Genomic DNA, 23,505 nt, shown 5'->3' on the forward strand with positions numbered 1-23,505 from the left:
GCATCTCTTTCCTGTCTCTACATTCCTACCTTTAACCATAAATATATCAGGATTAACATTTCCTTCTAAAAATGTTGGTGTTTGGTGTCACCAATATGTCATTGACACTAATCTCTATCTCTCCTTCTCATCTTAACTCCAAGGAAGCTGTTTTAGTGCTAAATCAGTATCTCTTGTCAGGAATAGACCAGATAAGAGTGAACAAACTGAAGTTTAATCCAGACAAGGCAGAGGTGCCCCTGGGCAGTTAGAAGACAGAAGATGGAAAAGGGATTCAGTCTGTGCCGGGAAAGGTTACAGTCTTGGGGCCCTTCTACACAGCCATATAATCCAGAATATCCAGGCAGATAATCCGCAATATCTGCTTGAACTGGGTTATCTTAGTCCACAGTGCCATATAACCCAGTCCAAAGCAGATAAAGGTAAAAGTTAAGGCACCTCTGAGGTCATGTGACTGGCATGACTGCATAGAGCGCTGTTACCTTCCCACTGGAGCGGTACCTATTGATCTACTCACATTTTTGTTTTCGAACTGCTAAGTTGGCAGAAGCTGGGGTTAACAGCGAGAGCTCACCCCGCTCCCCAAATTCGAACTGCCGACCTTTCAGTCAGCAAGTTCAGCAGCTCAGCGGTTAACCTGCTGTGCCACCAGGGGCTCCCTCAAAGCAGATAATGTGGATCAGGCCTTGGAAGTCAAGCAGGGTTACCATTGGTTAGTACTTAAATGGAAGACCACCAACAAATATCAGTTGCTGTTGACTATATTTCAGTAGACAAAATAGGCAGAACCACCTTACTTTTCCTAGCTTATGGAATTTTATTAAATTCACGGGTTTGTCATAAGTTAGCAGGTGACTTAAAGGCACACATGCATATAGTTCTTTCCTCCACTGATATACAATCAGGATCTGGGAATATTGTTCCAGGAGATTTTGATTACTGCCCAATAAAACTTTCCAGTCATTTATAAACACATTGAATTCTGCTAGTGTAACAGGATGCTACATTTTCTGGCATTTAGGGTCTTTGCATTGCAATAAAAGTCAGTTTATGTTTTGACTATTTTCTGGGTCACAGAGCATCACTAGAGGGGGAGGATCACATGAGGAGCATTTGGCAACTTACAAGGTTATTAGTTCTGCTGATTAAAGGGAAGGGGGAAAAGAGTTCTCTAAGTAGCATTTTGCTGATTGGTGACCTTAATTAGGTTGTCAAATGGCAAGTGCTAATAAGAGAAAGGATGGCATGCCCAGAGGTGATGAGTAAAGTGTATTGATTCTGCAAGCCACAGATTGGAATTTAGTCTACGCTTAAAAGCGGTTTGCAGATAAATATAGCACAGAGCTGCATTTCTCTCCTATGCATCCCAGAAGGCTAACTCCAGCAAAAGGGCAACCTTCCACAACTTCGGCACTGCTGAGCCATAAAAGGCTCCCTGATCCACCCGGGAACTTTTGCTCTTTGTGTAGGACTGGAAGGGATACCTGAGACAACTTGCAGAGCCCAACATCAAATGGTCAACTTGTAGGGTTCTCTTTTAAAAGAACAGGAATTCTGAACGATTGTTATGGTGCAATGTTGCACCATAACAAAGATGCTACCTAATGATTTTTTTTGTCAAATTCTCTCTAAATCCCATTTGCCAGTAAGCAGTTGCTGAAATCAGTAAAGTTCCATCCGCTCCAATGAGTGTCAGGATCATAAATCCTGCCATGCTTTAAATTTGCTTTGTATAGTTGATAATGGGGTATGATTTATTATCAGACTAAAAATTGTATGGCCAGATGTGTAGGAAAGAAATCTGAAAGCAGGAAGCTGACTGCACTGGAGAACTAAAGAGGAGGTGGGCTAACTCCTGAGAACGCTGAATGTTTTCATTAGTTAACAATGGGAATACAATCATACCTACACATTTGCTGTTTTGTCTTTTTTGGATTTGATTATTCACTGATTCGATCTAAAATGTTTTCTCTAAGAATCTCTAGGTCAGTGGTTCTCAACCTATGGGTCTCCAGGTGTTTTGGCCTACAACTCCCTGAAATCCCAGCCAGTTTACCAGCTCTTAGGATTTCTGGAAGTTGAAAACCAAAAACATCTGGAGACCCCAAGTCGAGAACCACTGTGTTAGATCATGGTGGTGGAATGTAAAGCTCCACCATGTGTAACTACACTTCTTGCCTCCCCATGCACTTAATCTAGTGCAGTGGTTCTCAACCTGTGGGTCCCCAGATGTTTTGGCCTTCAACTCCCAGAAGTCCTAACAACTAGTAAACTGCCTGGGATTTCTGGGAGTTGTAGGTCAAAACACCTGGGGACCCACAGGTTGAGAACCACTGCTCTAGGTCTTCGAAGTGCAATGCTTTGGTCAACTTCACCCAATCATGCTGGGAAGACCTAGATTTCTAGAGAGAACACCACTCTGGGAATCTCTAGGTCAGAGTTTCTCACTGTGCTTCCCCCCGGTGTTTTGGACTTCAACCCCCACAAATCCTAATAGCTGGTAAAGTGACTGGAATTTCTGAGAACTGAAGTCCAAAACATGCAAGAAATCACAGTTTGAGAAAGACTGCTCTAAACCTTCCAATGTGACTGTGCCACAAACTATGTTGAATTGGTTGAGACTCTGTGAGATATTCATTGAAAAACTATAGCCAAATGTGCTGCAGGATGTCCCGCCAAACCAGGTTTTTGCAGTTTAATAAACTTTTCCCCATGTTGTTATGATAGAACCAATTAGGAAATGACATTTATAACACAGGAACAAAAATCATGCTACATAGTGCTATCAGGCACCTGGAATGGCTTAACGGATCGCTCTGTGTGATTTGATACAAAGCTGAGCACAGCTGCCATTTGATACACTGTGAAACGAATGGTCTGGGAGCAAATGTTCCTTTCCATGCTGTCTTTTGAAAGGCAAGGGATGAACAGTGGAAAAGATCTCTTTGGAACAGGAGGGGCTGGGAACTGGCTCATACCATTGAAATCTGTGACCATGGCATCAATACAAAAGAGGTCTCAACAGGACCATGCTCTAAGTAGACCAAAAAACCTTTCTGCTTTTCATCAGACTCTGAAATTTATCCATTTATTTATTTATTTACTTACTTACTTACTTACTTACTTACTACATTTATATGCCGCTCTTCTCACCCCGAAGGGGACTCAGGGCGGCTTACAAATCAAATGTGCATACAATATATTATTAGCATAGCACAATATAAGTAATTAAATTACTGTATTGTACTATATAATTTTATGGTAGTATTATTAGTAATATTACATTTAATATATAATATATAATTAATATTATATTATATTATTAATTAGTATAATATTGTATTACATTTTAATATTATTATCAATATTATAAGTACATACAATATATTGTATATTTATAAATTATTGTAAAAATAATTTATAATTTATAAATGTATAAATATATAAATTATAAAATCCATAACCTAACAGAAGCAAACTGAGGTAAAGATATGTTGTCAAAGGTTTTCATGGCTGTAATCACTGGGTTGCTGTGAGTTTTCTGGAGCCATGGCCATGTTCCAGAAGCATTCTCTCCTGACATTTTGCCCACATCTATGGCAGGCATTCTCAAAAAGGCAAGAGTTTTTTTCTCCCACCCTGAGCATTCCACAGGTATATAAACCCCACTTGGTTAGCTTCCAACAGCCCCACAGCCTCTGAGGCTTCATGCCATAGATGTGGGCGAAATGTCAGGAGAGAATGCTTCTGGAACATGACTATACAGCCCCAGAAAACTCACAGCAACCCAGAGGTAGAGATATCGTTCACACTAAACAATTGCAACACTTTGAGACCACTTTAACTATCATCCTATGGAATCCTGGGATTTCTAGTTTCTTGACATTCTAGTATCCTAACATCAGATCTCCTTTCTCAAGCAGGCGTCTAAAGGGAGAGATGCTCCTTCAAGAACTGGGTTCCAGGTCATTTGGGGCTTTAAATGTCAGCACTTTGAATTCAGACCAAGAAATGTATTTTCAACTAGTGCAAATCCTTTAAAACTAGTGTTATACTTTTTTTTCTTTTGTCCACTGTTCCGGTCAGCAGTCTAGCTGCTGCATTTTGTATTAGTTAGCTTGAGTTTTGCCACTAAAAACCTGAGCTTGGATTCCTTTACAAGTTTTTGAAAGAGCAGTAAAACCAGAGCTGATGTACATAAATATTTATCACCGTTATACGAAGGGACAAAAGAGATCTCGCTGCAAGGGGCCCTGCAGTGAAATAACAAGGAGAAGAGGAAAATGGAACTGCCATTATGCATTTCGACAAGCCAAAGCCCCTGTGTACAAAAATGAGAGCTGCCCCGCATTTGCTTCCATTTCATTCAGTTATTCCAGGCAAGGATTCTTCAGTCGTTATGCCATCAACTTATCCCCATCTCTCTCAGAACTAAAAAAAAAAAAAAAGGATCCGTTGGATATATAACTAGGTAAAATTATGGAGGACGATCTTTTGACACTTCTCATCTGGCAGGGCAAATTTAATGCTAGATTAAGCAGGAATAACGTCGCCTTTGCAGATATCGTCAGTTTGTTAATTGAGAAGGGAGAGGATATTTCCTCAAGGAGAAGATCATTAGCAAAGCAGGTATCCATCTCCTTAAAACATCCAGCATTTGAAATATGTGTGAGAGAGACAGAAAGCAGATATGAGGGTTTTCTAAATCTAGATTTTTTTCCATTTGGGTCGAAAAACAACTTAAATACTGTCTTATCCCAGACATACATTTGAGGTGTGACATGTATCCACTGTGACCTACTGACTCAGAATGCATCTACACCAGACATGGGCAAACTTTGGCCCTCCAGGTGTCTTGGACCTCAACTCCTACAATTCCTAACAGCCATTAGGCTGTTAGGAATTGTGGGAGTTGAAGTCTGTAAGGATGTTATGAGTTAACAGAAATTATTAATATGATTTTATTTGTTTGTTAAAAAAAAAGAAGGAGTTATATATTAACGAAGGCAGGCCTCGCATAGAAGCCAGCTGGAAACAGTATACAACAGGTTGCCATAGCAACATAGCCTCTCTTTGGAGGAGAAGGGGGCGTGGCTAAGTTGGCAGTTAAAGCTTAAACCCTTTTTTAAAAAGTTAGTTGCTGTTTGACTTTTGAGGAAGTCAAGGGCTGTTTGAATCAGCTGAAGAGAGGTTGCTCTTTGACAGCTTAGAAAAGCTGGGAAATTGAGGCTTGTTCACACAAGCAGACGGCAGCTTATTGTCATTCAGGGAAAAGCTGAGGATATAAGCTGACCGGGAGTTTAGTTTAGAGGGAGTTGGTTTAAAAAAAAAAAATTTTTTTAAAGAAGATCAATCCACGGCTTGATTGTTAAAGTGATAGTTAGATCACTGTTCTTTGAAGAAAAGTTGTTTAAGAAGTATTCATACAAATAAGACTGCACTGTAACTCAAGATCCTGAAACGTCTATATTTTGCAACCACAAGCTTATGTACAAATAAACTTGAACTTCGTTGTTGTTCATAAAGATCAGTCTCCTTGCCTCACTCTGCGCCTGGGGGAAAGCCATTACCATTTACCATTTATCATTTACGTTAAAAGACATTACCTCACGTTGGTGGCAGTTACCGTACCTTCTTATATAAGTTACCATATTTACTCATATAAATTCCTCAGTTCTGTTATCCTTCCTTATCCTCCAAATCCTCCTGATATATATACTCCCTCCAGACATATTTTCCCTCCATATTTTAAGGACTGTTCACAAAGTCCAAGACACCTGGAGGGCCGAAGTTTGCCCATGTCTGAGCTACACTGTAGAATTAATGCAGTTTGACGCTGCTTTAACTGTCATGGCTCCATGCAAAGGAATCATGGAGGTTGTCATTTTGTAAGACACCAGCACTATTTAGCACAGAAGGTGGAAGTTCTTGTGAAGCTACAACTCCCATGGTTCCATAGCAACAAACCATGGCAATTTAAAGTGGTATCAAACTGCATCAATTCTACAGTATAGATATGCTCTCTGTGGGACATTCCTGAGGGCTTCATTTGCACTATCTCCATCTCTGACTCTACAAAGAACTTTCCTCTTTCTTACTTGTAGTAGATGGAAATCCTATACACATATGTGTGTGACGTACCAAGCAAGGCACGTGAAGATACCATGAAAGAGAGAAGACCTTTAAAAATAGGTTTTTTATTCTAAGCAAGCATTTTACATTAGCAAAAGGACATCTCATGCGTCAAGGCACCTTCCTCCAGGTGTTACGTAGTTACAGTTACAACAATCTAGGTCATATTCGGCCATGGTTAAAAATAAACATAAGCCCCTAAAGTGACTTACATTCCTATTCTACTCATGATACAAATGGAGTTCCGGGTCTTTTACATTCAGAGGACGCTGGGAGCTTGGAAATCTTTGCCCAGCCTGCAACCAAGCTTCTCTTTGGTAAGGCAGGTGCCTCAGCCCCACATATTATTTATTTATTTATTTATTTATTTATTTATTTATTTACAGTATTTATATTCTGCCCTTCTCACCCCGAAGGGGACTCAGGGCGGATCACATTACACATATAAGGCAAACATTCAATGCCTTGACATAGAACAAAGACAGAGACAAACACAGGCCTCCAACTCATGACCTCTTGGTCAGAGTGATTTGTTGAAGCTGGCTGCAGCTGGCTGCTCACCAGCCTGCACCACAGCCCGTATCTCAAGGGGATTCAAGGCTTCTCAACATAATGCCAAGAAGACAGCCTGAAGATCAAGGGACAAGGATCAAGGAGAAGAATTGGGGCAGTTGCCACATGTCTCATTTTCCTCTCGGCATAAGGATGGGGCGAGCAGCTTCATTCTTATGCCAGGAGGACAACCTCAGCATGATCCGGGCCTAGGCCTACCCCCTCCCAGCCCCACCCTTTCACAGGCCCTCTCCCACTCAGCCCGGCCATCTTGGCCGGGCTCAAAATGTGGCCCCAAGGCAAAAAAAAATTCCCATGCCTGATCTACACTGTAGAATTAATGCAGTTTGGCACCACTTTGACTGCCATGAGTGAATGCTATGGAATTCTGGGACTTGTTGTTTTAAAGATTTTGAACCTCCTCTGCCAAACAAGTAGGTGCCTCACCAAACTACAGCTCCCAGGATTCCATGGCATGGATCCGTGGCAGTTAAAGAGGTGTTGAACTGCATTATTTCTACAGTGTAGGTGCACCCTATGTCTCTCTTTGTTTTCTCGCCATGCCACTTAACACCCTGAGATTTTACAACCTCTCCCCTGAAAGTATCTTAACATTCAGGCACTCAACTGGTCATCCTCACTGGGAAATTGTTTTTCATGATCTCAATTATCCCTTTGTGATGCTGACCACAATAAGTGTAATTTAGCCCAACACATTCTTAACCCTATGTTTACTGGACCAGAGACTATACCCCTCTGAGCTGTTGTCCAGATAATGTGTTGGAAATTACACCCTTCTTCAAGCCTCCTCTAGTAATTTGTTAATCTATGTTCTGATATGCAGCTTATGTTGCTCTATGTTTCCTGAAAGGTTGTGGGAGTAGCTGTAGACCACATGATCTGATCTGAGACAGCTCAGTCCTCAGACTCCATTTTAGATTCTCCTTAGACTTTGGACTGCTAAGATCATGCTTGCTTGATGATTGTGAGAAAGATGCCCTGTGCCATCTGCACAGAGATAATCTCAAACATATATGTAACTAGACTGATAAACTATATACCTGTGTGAGTAAACCAAATATGTTATTTTACCAAAGCCTACTTAATTTTTGTCTCTTGAGTGCATGATATAAAAATAGTTGCTTTATGGGAGAGTAGAGATATATTTTGGGCAACTGAAAAACACTTCTGAAATTCTGCTCTTTATATGCACTGGCATATTATCTGTTCCTAATAGATCAGAGACAATAGGTTCAGTCTAACAACTGTAAACATTGCCTTGCTTATTGCATTTGGTTGTATACCATATGAGAAGATTTTACTCAAATGGGTTTTTGGCTCACTCCTGAAAGATCAAACTTTTCCAAAAGGTTATAATCTCCAAATGGTTATGTATGCTATTTTCCAAAATAATGGGAGAATCTATTATCACAGAGACATTGGAAACTGGGTCCCCAGGTGTTTTGTCCCACAACTCCCTGAAATCCCAGCCAGTTTACCAGCTGTTAGGATTTCTGGGAGTTGAAGGCCAAAAACATTTGGGGACCCAAGGTTGAGAACCACTGCGCTACTCTGGCTTCCGATTTTCTTTGGCTGCCTAAAGTGTATTTCTAAATTCTCAGCTAAAGTTTTAAGTTACTGTGATGTGAAAACTTTTAGAGATTATAGAACAAAGTTCATGGGATGGCAGAATTCTTATTTGCGAAGTCAAGCCTCCCATTTTGCCACCCACCCCCATTTCACACTACAATGTATGCAATCCCAGCCTTGCCATTTAGGGAAAGGTATATAGAGTTTTCAGCTAGAGAGCTTTAGTGTCTCACCAAACTACACACCCCAGGAATTCATAGGATGCAGCCATGGCAGTTAATGTAGAATAATAGTGCTATAATTATGTAGTCTGAAAGGGTCCCCAGGTTAATTTTGTTTAAACAAAATCAAACCTTTCTGTAGCAAAATAACCAACATATTCTATCAACATACACACCTGTGCAGGCTGCAAACTGCACAATTGACCTCCTTTATGGCCATTCTGCATGTCAGAATGTGTTTTTATTATTAATTTGCTCCCCTCCTCGTCGTAATATGCATTCATTTGTGCCAAAGAAGGTGGCTTGTTGTTATTGCATTAATGCAATCTACACGAGATCTCCCCATTGTGACTGGCAGGCTGCTCTTGTCCCTCAGACTCTCAGAAGTGCTAATTAACTCTCTCCATTATGATCTTCCCCCTTTATCAAAGTAAAGCACAATGACACAATTCAATTAAAATGACAAGAGAGGAGTTTGGTGCTGATATACATTTCAATCAATCAGCATTCATTCATTCATCCATTTGTTTATTTCCTAGAGAGAAGAGACAACAGCAAAGATGCTTTGTTTTGCCTATTATACAGCAGTGGAACAGGCCAAAAAAATCATATTGTGCTTACTAGGACTTCGTCCACAACTTCCAACCCAGCAGGATTGTTCCAAGTGGCAAGAAACCTTTTGAATACAGGGAAGTGGAGAATACAATTCATGATTGCCTGCTGTGAAAAATCTGCCAGGTACAATATGGCCCACATATCTATGAGGGCTACATTCCTGGACTTTGCTTGGATACACGAAACCACGGATAACAGTAAACTCTATTGAACTGAAGGATTTCTGGCCCAAGAATGCCATAAAATTGAGCTGGTCCCAAACATTTTGAATAAAGGAGATTCAGTGTATATCCCTTTTCTGGGCAAAGTGCTGGAACATGTGGTGGCTGGGTTAACCTGAGGTGCTCTTGGAGGAAACAGATTACCCGGATCTATTTCAGTTTGGTTTCTGGCTAAGGAATGGCACTGAAATGGCTGTCGTTGCTCTGATTGGTAACCTACTGCAGGGTGAACAATACAGAGGGGTATCCAGGTGACCTTCTTAGATCTCTCAGCAGCTTTGAGACAATTGATCATGGTATCTTAATGAACCACTTCATTGGGATAGGAGTAGGAGTTTATTTTATAGTTCTGATTCCACAAAGGATATAATAATAATAATAATAATAATAATAACTACTACTACTACTACTACTACTACTACTACTTTGCGGTTTTCTGGCATTGTATATTTCTGCCGCTTCTGTGTCTGTTCATTTGTATTTTGATTCTGCAGCCCACTTGTCGATGGATGTCCAGAATCAGCATCATCCACCGTGGTCCTTTTTATCCTGGGCAACAACCAAGCCAGTATAGACCTTGTTTTGATTTGAGTCTCCATAATACTAATGGATTAGGTGCTCTTAGTTCCACTTCTCAGCTGAGACCTCTCTGGCTTGGTTGAACCTGCCGGTAGTTACATTACTGCCAGCACAGCTCTCAGCATCATTGGAACAGTTAAGCCTCCCCCACCATGACAAGGTGGCACCTATTTGGGGGGGGGGGGGTGTAAAGGGCCAAATGATAAAGTGTCATCAGCCAGAGGCCTATAAATATCTGGGCATATTACAGCTGGACAACATCAAGCATGAACATGTGAATACTGTGGTCAGCAAAGAATACACACAAAGGGTCAGAAAAATTCACAAAAGCAAGCTCAAGGGAGGCAACACCATCAAAGTCATAAACACCATAATAATAATAATTACATTACACAGTCCTAGACACTTGGGAAGTGTTCGACTTGTGATTTTGTGATACGAAATCCAGCATATCTATCTTGTTTGCTGTGTCATACAATGTCGTTGTGTCAATAATAATAACTTTATTTATAACCCACTTCCATCTCCCAGAGGGGACTCAGAGCAGTTTGCATGGGGACTAAGCCTGATCAACAGATAAAACAATACGACGACTGCATATATAATTAAAACAATAACAGTAAAATAACACTCTTAAAATACATCAGTGAGCATCAGGACTTAATGGTGGGCTATTAAGAAATTACAGAGAAGGCAGGTATGTACAAAAACACAAGGAGTAGGGTAAAGTGCTGAGGGTTAGGGCAGTAAATTTTTAAGACTGGATGGTGATAAAAATGGACCTACAGTTTGAAGGCATGTTGGAACATCCAAGTCTTCAAATTTTTGTGGAATGTGGCCAGGGTAGGTGCTAATCTTATCTCCCTAGGGAGAGAGTTCCAGAGCCGAGGGGCCACCACTGAGAAGGCTCACTTCCTCGTCCCCACCAGTCGTGTTTGCGATGGAGGCGGGAGCGAGAGAAGGGCCTCCCCAGTGGATCTAAAAGCTTGCACAAGTAAGCAGGACCCAAGCCGTTTATGTTCCAAGACCACCGTGGATACCTGGAAATGCAAATAATAATCAACCGTATATTTTGACTATACAGTAGAGTCTCACTTATCCAACACTGCCTTATCCAACGTTCTGGATTATCCAACGCATTTTTGTAGTCAATGTTTTCAATACATCGTGATATTTTGGTGCTAAATTCGTAAATACAGTAATTACTACATAGCATTAATGTGTATTGAACTACCTTTTCTGTCAAATTTGTTGTATAACATGATGTTTTGGTGCTTAATTTGTAAAATCATAACCTAATTTGGTGTTTAATAGGCTTTTCCTTAATCTCTCCTTATTATCCAACATATTCGCTTATCCAACGTTCTGCCGGCCCGTTTACGTTGGATAAGTGAGACTCTACTGTATTTGGGCTGGAATCATCTCATAAAATGGTATTGGAGGAAGAGGCCTACAAACACTTCTAGAAGTGGGTGGGGGATATATTTTGGAGTATGAGTAAATAAAACCATGGCTATTGAGTCTGTGGATAAGGGGAGGATCGCACAAAATATCTGCATGACAACTTCCAGTTGTCTCTTGTAAGCTGAACACCAGCACTTGTAAGAAACAGACAAGCCTGTAAGAGAGAAAGGGGTAGTTTTAGTGGTGCACCTACACTGTAAATTTAATGTAGTTTGACACCACTGTGGCCCCTTCTACACTGCCATATAAAACCCAGATTATCTGTTTTGAACTGGATTATATAGCAGTGTAAACTCAGATAATCCAAAGCAGATAATGTAGATTATCTTCTTTGATAATCTGGTTTATATGGCAGTGTAGAAGGGGCCTTTATGGCTCAATGCTATGGGGCATTGGAATTATGGTATAAAGACCTTGTAAAACTACAACTCTGTGGATTCCATAGCATTGAGCCACTGCAGTCAAAGCGGTGTCAGACTGCATTAATTCTTTAGTGTAGATACACCCTAGGTCTCACCCCCTTCCTGCCTTTCTGCTTCTTGATACAGTAGAGTCTCACTTATACAACATTCTGGATTATCCAAGGCATTTTTGTAGTCAATGTTTTCAATGTATTGTGATATTTTGGTGCTAAATTCGTAAATACAGTAATTACTACATAGCATTTATTTATTTATTTATTTATTTTTCAAACTTATATGCCGCCACTCCCCTAGGGCTCTGAGCGGCTTACAAGAACCGGCTAAAATCAACAATTTAAAATTTTAATGTGTAATGAACTACTTTTTCTGTCAAATTTGTTGTATAACATGATGTTTTGGTGCTTAATTTGTAAAATCATAAGCTATTTTGATGTTTAATAGGCTTTTTCTTAATCTCTCCTTATTATCCAACATATTCACTTATCCAACATTCTGCCAGCCCGTTTATGTTGGATAAGTGAGACTCTACTGTGCTTCTTAAGTTCTACTTCCTTCCTGATTTTTCTCCAAATAGGTTAGCTTTTGTTATTTTTACATTTGGCAACATATAGCTCTATAATAGCTGCATAGGACAACTGCACTCTTGAAAACCATGCCTTTTGGAGACTTTGTAAACTAAGTTTGGATTACATTTCTGAACGATCTCTGAATGCATAAATGATTCAATGTTACTTTGTATTTTTAATTACCAGCACCCAGTGTATATATTTTCCTTTAATGCAAGCAAGGCTCTCTGTTTACCATAAATTCCTTGTATTTTCCTGTTCCCCTCCTGCTTCAAAACAGGATAAGAAGGAAATGATAGAAGAGCTACATAATATATTTTGACTGGTAGCAGTAGGAGCCCTCCATCTGGAAGCACCCCAGGGCAACACAGCAAGGACGGCGGGGGAAAGTGATGGAATGACACCGAGACAGGAGCAGGTGGGAGACAGGAAACTGAACATATTAACACGGATAGTGTGATTTGTTTTTGCCACGGGAAAAACAAAGTAAAATTAGATGGATCATATGCATGTGTTTCCTTAATGAACATTATGAGTCAGATCCAGTTTTTCTGCTATTCAGTTTCCCAAGGGATGGGACTGGAATTCTAATTTGGAGGATGCTAACACTGCACTAACACTTGATCATTATCTCTTTCTAATCTCTTCTCTATGCAAGTGGTCCAAGTTGGGCTAGATGGGGGTTGCCCCGTCTTATATTCTCCTTCTTATATTCTCCAACTGTTGCAATTAATCCTCTGCTACCCTGTCCAGACAGTACCTTTATCCCAGGAGCTTCCACAGCAAAATGGAGGGTGACCAGATGGCGTTCCCTCAAAATGCAGGAGGAAGCGTACAAACAGCAAAAACCACGAGATTTTCAGGTGCGGGAATATCCCGGTTTTGAGCCAAAAATTCACATCTTCAAATGTCTGTATGTCCCTGCAATCGGAAAACACAGGATTTTTTTTCTGGGTTTGTCCCTGGGTTTTAGATGTTTGTTCCTGATTGGTCGGCTCCTAAAAAGAAGATGACAGTTGAGCAGAAGGCAAAAACTTTGTTCTGGCTAGAGGAATTTCATCCTTCACCTGTTTAATGAAGTTTGTGGCAGAAAAACAAAGTTTCTGGAGTGGATCAAGTATTTTCACAGTATGTAGTATACAATGAAACAGGAACATACACTTTCGACCTAGGAACAGCAATCTGTTGTTCTGTGCCACAAGTACACAACCAAATCTGTCTGGACAGATGCCCAGGCCGACCCTAAAAAGTGTCAACAATGACAAAGTTCTGTTCTTGGCTTAAAAGTGTGTGTTCCTGTTTCATTGTGTAGTGCTGACTTGTACAGAAATGGTCCTACCCCCCCCCCCCCCGAAATTTTTCAGGTTATAAAAAAAAACCTGGTTTACTCATGAATTTTAACTGGTTAACCAAATCCCCATGCTAAATCTATGAGACGCAAAACATTAAGAGTCCCTCCAGGCACTATCTCAAGCAGATATTGACAGGTTTGTAGCGGGGGTGGGGGCTGCTAGGGGTTCAACCCCCCCACAAAATTTTCAAAAAAAAACCCTGAAATTTTTTTCTGGCTACAGCCCTGGTCCTACCCCATTAACTCTGTTTGTGTGGCTGAAACTTCATTAAACATGTGGATCCCAAAGTTTCTCTGGCCAGGAAAAAATTGTCACCCTATATTCAACCTTGTACATCCTTTCACAATAAGAGCAATCAGGAACAGTCATTTTTGACCCAGGAACAGAACCCTATTGTTTTATGCCACAACTACATGACCAAGTTTTCCTGCACAGATGACCAGGCAGGAAGGTCAAATAATAATGACAAAGTTCCTGTTTGATTGTGTAGTGCTGACTTGGGTAGAAGTGGTCTTACCCCACAAACTTTATTTGTGTGCCAGAAACATCTTATAACATGTCGAGGGCAAAGTTTCTAAGGCCAGGACAAAGAAGAGAATTTTTGCATCGATTTGCATATCTGCCTCTTTTTGCCGCTTACCAAAACTGGCGATTCAGTGCTGTCTGGAAGTGCCCTATAATATGCTTTCAAAATGTCCCAGTTTTCACTTTTCCTCCCACTTTCCTTCTCAGTTTCTTCATTTGATGGCTGAAATCTGAATTTAAAGTGCAAAAGTAGTTTGCAGTTTGCACTCAGTTAACTCAACAGAGAGGAGAGGAGAGGAGAGGAGAGAAGAGGAGAGCCAGGGAGGATTCTGCCCTTCCCAGGAGGATCAGGCTAAAGCAACTAAATGTAACTTTTTCTGGAGTGTGTGTGTCTTTACTCGTTGATAACTTTATCTTCTTGAATTCACCATACTGTTGTTTGGCAATGGCCACATACTGTAAGTTTTCTTCTCTGAAAGGTTGGCAGATTTCCTTACAACAGCCCTATGAAATAGGTTGAGTTGAGTGAGACTGACTAGGTCAAGAAGTCATTCAGTTACGTTTGTCTCCCATATCCAAAGATTCTGCATTCACAATTTTGTATAAGGAGCATCATTTTAAAATGCCTTTGTAAATAATCATGTTAATAACTGTATGTTTAATTCTGTCTTAATATTTATAATTTGTAGGTTTCAAATTGCATTGTTTTAAGGTTGCAAGCTGCTTTGGGTCTCAATCCAGAGAGAAAAGCAGTATTATAATAAGAATAAAAGGAATGGGATAAAAATAGGACTTTTGCAATGCGCTTTACATTGTGCTACATCTGTACCAAGTTCAGAAACGCCAATTAGTTCAAAACATGGCAGCCAGAGTAGTTACAGCAACATCTAGGAGTATGTCATTCCTATACTAAGGTTACTCCACTGGTTGCCAATTAGTTGCTGGGAAAAGTACAAAGTGTTGGTTTCGACCATTAAAGCCCTACATGGTATAAGACCAGGTTACCTACAGGATCACTTTCTCCTGTACAATCTGCCCCACACACTTGGGTCCTCTGAGGGGCATCCACTCCAACCAGCCAGAACCCGACTGGCGACTGTCACCCAGAGGATCTTTTCATCAGCCACCCCAAAACTGTGGAATGACCTGCCAGAAGAGCTCTAACAGCTAAATCAGCTGTCAGAATTTTAAAACACAGATAAAGGCCTAGCTCTTTCGGCAGGTCTACCCAGTCAGCTTTAAATATGACTTTTAAATAACATCCTATGTCACTGAAAGAAATTTTAAAATCAAAGTTACAACTGTAGCCTGAATTATTTTTATTGTGAATGTCAAATAAACAAACAAAATCGCTGAACTACAAAGCATTAGCACAACTTTGGAAGACTTCCCGTCAATTGAATAATGGATTATTAAAGATTTTAAAATAGCAAAAATGAACAAATTAGCAATGATGAACAAAGGAAAAACACACAAAAACTTTATGAAAGACTGGGAGCTATTCCCAAACTTTGTTTAAAAAAAAAAAAGCAAGACAGAGGGAAGTGTTTTAATAGAATGCTTCATAATTTAATCGGCTAGAATCTTTGTAGGAAAGTTATAAATAATAACTATTATGCCAGAAGGAAGAATAGAAAAACAATGTAATAGGAGAGAAGAACAGAACTGTATATGAATGCCTCCAACCCAAACAACGGGAGGACACAACGGGAGCATTGCGAGGAGGGAAGGAAGGGCAAAGTCAAATATGACTATTGTATAAAAGTTATATAGTGTTCCACTGGTCTATGTATATATACCTGTATAGTTTTGTTTAATTGTTTTTTTATGAATATGTGTGCATATATGTTTGTGTGTGTGATACATATATATATATATATATATATATATATATATATATACAGTAGAGTCTCACTTATCCAACATAAACGGGCCGGCAGAACATTGGATAAGTGAAAATGTTGGATAATAAGAAGGGATTAAGGAAAAGCCTATTAAACATCAAATTATATTATGATTTTACAAATTGAGCACCAAAACATTATGTTTTACAACAAATCGACAGAAAAAGCAGTTCAATACACCGTAACATAATGTAGTAATTACTGTATTTACGAATTTAGCACCAAAATATCACAATGTATTGAAAACATTGACTACAAAAACATTGACTACAAAAACATTGACTACAAAAACGGCAACTGCGTTGGATAATACAGAATGTTGGATAGTGGAAGTTGGATAAGTGAGACTCTACTGTATGTATGTATGTATATTTATTTATTTATTTATTTACAGTATTGATATTCCACCCTTCTCACCACAAAGCGGACTCAGGGCAGATCACTTTGTACACATATAAGGCAAACATTCAATGCCATATAACATAGAACAGAGACAGATGCAGAGGCAATTTAAACCTTCTCCAGCTTCCAGTTTCCAGAGGGTAGGCTTGATTCCGGCCACAGGGGGATCATCATCCACTGTGACAACAACTTCCTCATTCCAATGGCGGCTGGATGATTTTTATGGTGTCGTAAATTAGCCTCCCCACATATGGGGAGGGGCTGGGCTGTGGTGCAGCTGTTGAGCAGCTGCCTTAAATCACTCTGACCATGAGGTCATGAGTTCGAGGCCAGCCCGTGGCGGGGTGAGCACCCGTCAATTAAAAATTAAAAATAGCCCCTGCTCGTTGCTGACCTAGCAACCCGAAAGATAGTTGCATCTATCAAGTAGGAGATAAGGTACCACTTATAAAAGTGGGAAGCAAGTTTAACTAATTTACGACCTGGAATGAGGAAGTGCCGTCAGAGTGGATGATGAAGCAGCTGCTCCCCCCTGTGGCCAGAATCGAACATCCCCTCAGAAGAAGGTTAACTTGCCTCTGCGTGTGTCTCTCGGTCTCTGTTTGATGTGTTTATGGGCATTGAATGTTTGCCGTATGTGTGTTATAATGTGATCCGCCCTGAGTCCCCTTCGGGGTGAGAAGGGCGGAATATAAATACTGTAAATAAATAAATAAGTGGTACCTAAATTTCCTACTTGATAGATGCAACTATCTTTCGGGTTGCTTAGGTCAGCAACGACCAGGGGCTATATTTTTATTTTGAATTGTTGGATGCTCACCCTGACACGGGCTGGCCTCGAACTCATGACCTCTTGGTCAGAGTGATTTATCACAGCTGGCTGCTAACCAGTCTGCGCCACAGCCCGGCCCGTGATGGCTTCAGAAAATTTGTTCATCGATGGCAGAAATGTATCCAATTGTCTAGTGATTATGTGGAAAAGTAAATAGTAGTAGTTAAAGAGCACATTCTAAGAATTATTTCTGCATTTGATTTACTAAAATATTCCCATCCAAACCCAAGTAACGAAGGTGGAGGCATTACTTTTCATTCAACCCTCGTAATGTCAGACTCCTATGATTCTGCATTGTGGGTGGTTTACTAGTCTTTCTGGCACATAAGTAACATTTTATTTTAGGATATTATCTCTCATTAGGCAGCAGTCATTTTTTATGAGTCAGAATGAATCTAAACTCATAATATCTGATTTCATCCTATTTCCATTTTATGTATATTTTTGTACTGTTTTGTTCATAATTTGTTGAATCGCTCTTTGTGCTTGATTGTAGAATTACTTCTTTTATTGCAATGTCTTGCAGACAAATGCAGGGCGTAACGCCTTTTGTTTTCAGGATATGGCAGAAGAATGAAGGGCTACGGTTAAGGGAGAAAGATGCAGGCCAAAGGAGAAGGAGGTGGTGCAAGTTCTGGGGTGGCCTTACTGGTTGAGAGGATTCTGGGAATTGTAATCCTAAGCAGGAACCTTTCAAAGCCCTGCTAAATATCCACACAGGCAGCTGAACTCACAAAAGTGTCCTGCATGCTTTTCAAGACTGTGAAAATGTTGTGTTCACAGACCGGGAGAAGATTGCACAATGAGGCGAAGAGTATCTATCACTCTTACAAGAACGCAGCTGCACTTTCCTGAGGAAGCCCTAAGGCTCTTGTCCCTTAGGGGTCTGGCAGCTTGTTGTGCATGAAGGAACATGGACACCACCGTGCTGAGGAGCAGGGGGAATTCCCTTTTCTTCCCATTTGTTTAATTAAACATGTTTAGGAAATACTCGGGGGAGAAGCTGAATGAATGTTCCTCTCCCCACTGCCCTCTCTCATAATAGACACACACACAGCCCTGTTGCTCATGGACTCCATCTCATTAATACATAAAGCACAAGCATTTGGATGGAAATGTGAATCCCAACCAAGTACTTCTTTATATAATAAAACCTGCTTTGGTTTCTCTTCCTTATTTTACTTCTTCTGCAAATTAATACAAGTTATTACTTTTACCCTTGGAGAGAGTATATTGAGGACAGGGCACAGAGACATACGAGGGTCACTCCAAACGTAATGCACAGAAAGTTTTTATTCTACATCTTTGCTATTTATGCAGTACATTGATACATGCTTTGGGAAAATAAATGTCACTTTTCCACATAAACTCCATCCCCTTCAACAGCCTTACACCAACTTAGAACTAGGGCCTGTCTGCTTGCATGGTAAAATTCTGGATCTGGGGCCAGGCTGTGGTGAAGGCTGGTTAGCAGCCAGCTGCAATAAATCACTCTGACCAAGAGGTCATGAGTTCGAGGCCAGCCCGTGTCGGAGTGAACACCTGACAATTAAAAATAAAATATAGCCCCTGCTCATTGCTGACCTAAGCGACCCGAAACGTAATTGCATCTATCAAGTAGGAAATTTAGGTACCACTTATATATGGGGAGGCTAATTTACGACACCATAAACATCACCCAGCCACCGTTGGAATGAGGAAGTGCCGTTGCAGTGGATGATGAAGCAGCTGCTCCCCCTGTGGCCGGAATCAAGCATACCCTCAGGAAGCTGGAAGCTGGAGAAGGTTTAAATTGCCTCTGCGTCTGTCTCTGTCTCTGTTTTATGTTATATAGCATTGAATGTTTGCCTTATATGTTTACAATGTGATCCACCCTGAGTCCCCTTCGGGGTGAGAAGGGCGGAATATAAATACTGAAAATAAATAAATAAATAAATAAATAAATAAATAAATAAATAAATCTGAGCCACTGTTTTGCAGCTGCCACGAGGGAATCATAATCTTCAAATCTTGTTCCACACAAGAAGTCCTTCCATTTGCCAAATAGGTGGTAGTCTGAGGGCGCGAGATCGGGGCTATAAGGTAAGTGTGGCAACTGTGTCCATCCAAGTTTTTCAACCTCATACCGGGTTTGCCAATTGACATGTAGCCAGGTGTTGTCGTTATGTAACAGCAAAACATCTTGTTTCTGCCTGTGTTGACAAACACAAAGCAGGCAAGCTTGAAGTTTCTCAAGAAGTTTCACATATGCTTCCAAATTCATGGTGGTCCCTTTATCAAGACTCCTTCTGAATCCCAGAAGACAGTTGCTGTGGCTTTTCCTGCTGAAGGTGCAGCTTTGAATTCACATGTGGGAGAATTCACATGATGCCACTCCATTTGATTAACTGTTCGCCTCTGGTTCAAAATGTAACCATGTTTCATCTCCCATCATGATTCTTGGAAGAAATTCATTTCCATCGTTCTCATATGCTCCAAAGATTTGCTGCATACAGATTTGTGGGTTTCTTTGTGTGCATTTGTCAACTTACTTGGGACCTACCTTGCACAGACCTTCAAACCCCAGAACTTCATAAAATGCAACTATGACAGTTAAAATGGTATCAAAGTGCTGCAACTGTGGTATAAAAGAGTCCAGTGTTTGGAGCTGCATCTGAAAATAACATATTAGCTGCCGGAGAGAGGGTCCTGAATGATATTAGATGGCTCATATAGCTGTATCTCTTTCATGCCCCTACTAGCTTGCCATCTAATCTGAGTCCCTTACCTACATTTAATTGTAAAATGGCATTGCTACCAACTTATTATTACAGTAGAGTCCCACTTATCCAACACTCACTTATCCAACGTTCTGGATTATCCAACGCATTTTTGTAGTCAATGATTTCGAAACATCAAGATATTTTGGTGCTAAATTAGTAAATACAGTAATTACTACATAGCATTACTGCGTATTGAACTACTTTTTCTGTCAAATTTGTTGTATAACATGATGTTTGGGTGCTTAATTTGTCAAATCATAACCTAATTTGATGTTTAATAGGCTTTTCCTTAATCCCTCCTTATTATCCAACATATTCACTTATCCAACGTTCTGCCGGCCCGTTTATGTTGGATAAGTGAGACTCTACTGTATTATTGTATATGTTTATGTTTATTTATACCCTGCTTTTTCTCTCCGCAAGGAGACTCAAAGCAGCTTACATTCAAAGCATCTCAATACAGTTTAAAAGATACAAATATACAAACATTAAAACAGAATTAAATATCACTGATTTTTTTAATTTGTTAAAATCCATACAAACATGTTCCAAACTAAAGACCACAGCACCCCTGACTTGATCTTAAAAACTTTCTTGTTTAAAAACCTGCCTGAATAAAAAGATTTTTGTAATCTGTCTAAGTAATTTACACAACTCTTCTGGACACAGTGAGAACACTAAATTCCATGTGCTCCATTGTAGTATTCAAAATGCAGAGTTGCATTAAACCAGAGGTAGAAATCCCATAGCCGTTGGACTACAGCTCTTAGCATCCCTCACCATTGGCTATGCCAGATAACATTGCTCGAAGTTATTGTTTTGACACAATCTGAAGAGCTACACAATCTCATTCCTGCCCTAAACAAGGTCCCTTCCTGCATTCTGTTGCATAGATGACTGTGGAATGGGACAGGTTAGTATTTCACTGCATAAAGGAGCTTTGGGATATGTAACTATTTTACAAGCGATATAGAGCCTGTGCTTCAAGATAGAAGCCAGCCACTAACGGCTGGGGTCAAGAGGAAACGTTCCCCTTGGGTATGTTAGTGCATAATTGTCCATTACAGTCGCTTTAAACCTCCCTCCCAAAATAGCAAACACACAAGCTACGAGGTCCTGCAGCAGACATTAGGCAATCCCTCGCTGCAATAGCCATTACACCACCTCTTTTGGAATGAAGGATTTTCTGTGTATAACCTACCTTAACAATTACTGCCCCAGGTGTGTGTTCGTGCTGTACATCATCAGTAAAGAAGGTGAATAATATTGTAACCTACTTTAATGCAACCATACTTTCCAAGTCGAGGAAAGTAATCCTCTCACTTTGTTCTGCACTGGTCAGAACCTTTGTGAAGGACTACATTCAGTTCTAGGTGCCTTATTGCATTTGCCCACTGTATTCTGCAAAAGCCGCGGTGCCAGCTGAACTGCTGACTTGAAGGTTGGGTTGCTAACCTGAAGGTTGCCAGTGTGAATTTGCGAGATGGGATGAGCTCCTGTCTGTCAGCTCTAGCTTGCGGGGACATGAGAGAAGCCTCACTGCCCATTGAGATTAGGCAAGCCCCCACATTAGTAGCCTTCAAGAAAGACTTGAAAACATGGCTCTTCTGTTGTGCTTTTGGAGAATAACTATGTTATATTTCTTTTCCGTTGCTCCCTCTAATATCTATCCTCTAGACTACACCACTTCCTTATGACCCTGTTCGCTATGGTTTTTATTCTTATGTCTTTCTCACCCCGAGTTTTAACTTAATGTTCATTGTTTCCTTCATTTGTATTGTGGAGCCCCCAGATGGCGTAGTGGACTAAGTGACTTGAAGGTTGGGTTGCTGATCTGAAAGCTGCCAGGTTCGAATCCCACTTGGGGAGAGTGTGGATGAGCTCCCTCTATCAGCTCCAGCTCCATGCGGGGACATGAGAGAAGCCTCCCACAAGGATGGTAAAAACATCAAAACATCCGGCGTCCCCTGGGCAACGTCCTTGCAGACGGCCAATTCTCTCACTCCAGAAGCAACTCAAGTTGCTCCTGACACGGAAAAAAAAATTGTATTGTAATGGATATTATGATTTATTGTATTGTTCACTGTATTGTGATGTGTTGTTCTTTGATATGCTGTTTATATTGTATTGTTCTGGGCATGGCCCCATGTAAGCCGCCCCAAGTCCCCGTTGGGGAGATGGTGGAGGGGTATAAATAAAGTTTTATTATTATTATTATTAGAAGCCTCCCAGCAAGGTGGTAACACATCCAGGCATCCACTGGGCAACGTCTCTGTAGATGGCCAATTCTTTCACCAGAAGTGACTTGCAATATGGTCTCAAGTCGCTTCTGTCACAATTTAAAAAAACTGTATTCTGCAAGCAAGAATACAAAATATATCTTGATATGCTCCAGCCTCTGGATTAGTCCAGCTAGGAATCTCCTAAAACATTTTTTTCTGCTGCTGACTATTGACTAGACCAGGCTTATCCTGCTAGGGAAATAGGAGGAAGAATTTAATTCCAATAAAATGGAATTGTTCAATACAAGATGATCTTGTATCCAAAGAACTGGTATCTGTGGTTCCATTTGCACATGTCTGATAAAATATGTCCTCTCTGTGCATATTCATATGCTTATTCTATACAATATTCTTGGGCCTCTTCTCAGTAACGTTCACTATTATCTGTAATTTCAAATATTCATGTGATGTATCCTGCGTAGATATGAGGTTCATACTGTATACTGCACTTACTCTTCCATTAGGAATTCATGTCACCCATTCACTTTACAGCAGTGATTTCCAAACTTTTTTTGACCAGGGACCACTTGACCGAGGATCACTTTGACCAAGGACCACTTTGACCAGGGACCACTCTCCAACATTAGTACCAAAAGGGTTACGGTCAGTTTTTAGTCTACTTTAGATTTGGCATGGTAATTTGTGGTGCTGATTCAAAAAATTGCATTGGACAGACCACATCAGCTCTAGTTTCTGATACAGAACATATGCCATCCAGTAGTCACCATCTGCTTGCCCACAGAAAACCATATTTAATAATCTAGAGCAGTTATGGTCTATCCAATGCAATTTTCTCAATCAGCACCCCAAATAACCCCAGGTACAAGCATTAAAACGAAGACATCAAGAAAAAAAATTGGTTGGGCTTAAGATTTTATAGTCAGGACCATCACCAAGGCTCACCTCCTGTGTCACCCCCAGTGCAAATTTTCCCCGCATGTCTCACAGACTTTATTTTAAGTCTTGTAGCCCACCGGTTGGGAACCACTGCTTTATAGGATACTAGCTGTGCCCGGCCACGCATTGCTGTGGTAAAGTGGTGGTGGTATTGGTTAAAAATTGTTGTGTAATTTTTATTTGACTT

Source organism: Anolis carolinensis, chromosome 4, assembly GCF_035594765.1.
Source record: "Anolis carolinensis isolate JA03-04 chromosome 4, rAnoCar3.1.pri, whole genome shotgun sequence".
Taxonomy (NCBI): domain Eukaryota; kingdom Metazoa; phylum Chordata; class Lepidosauria; order Squamata; family Dactyloidae; genus Anolis; species Anolis carolinensis.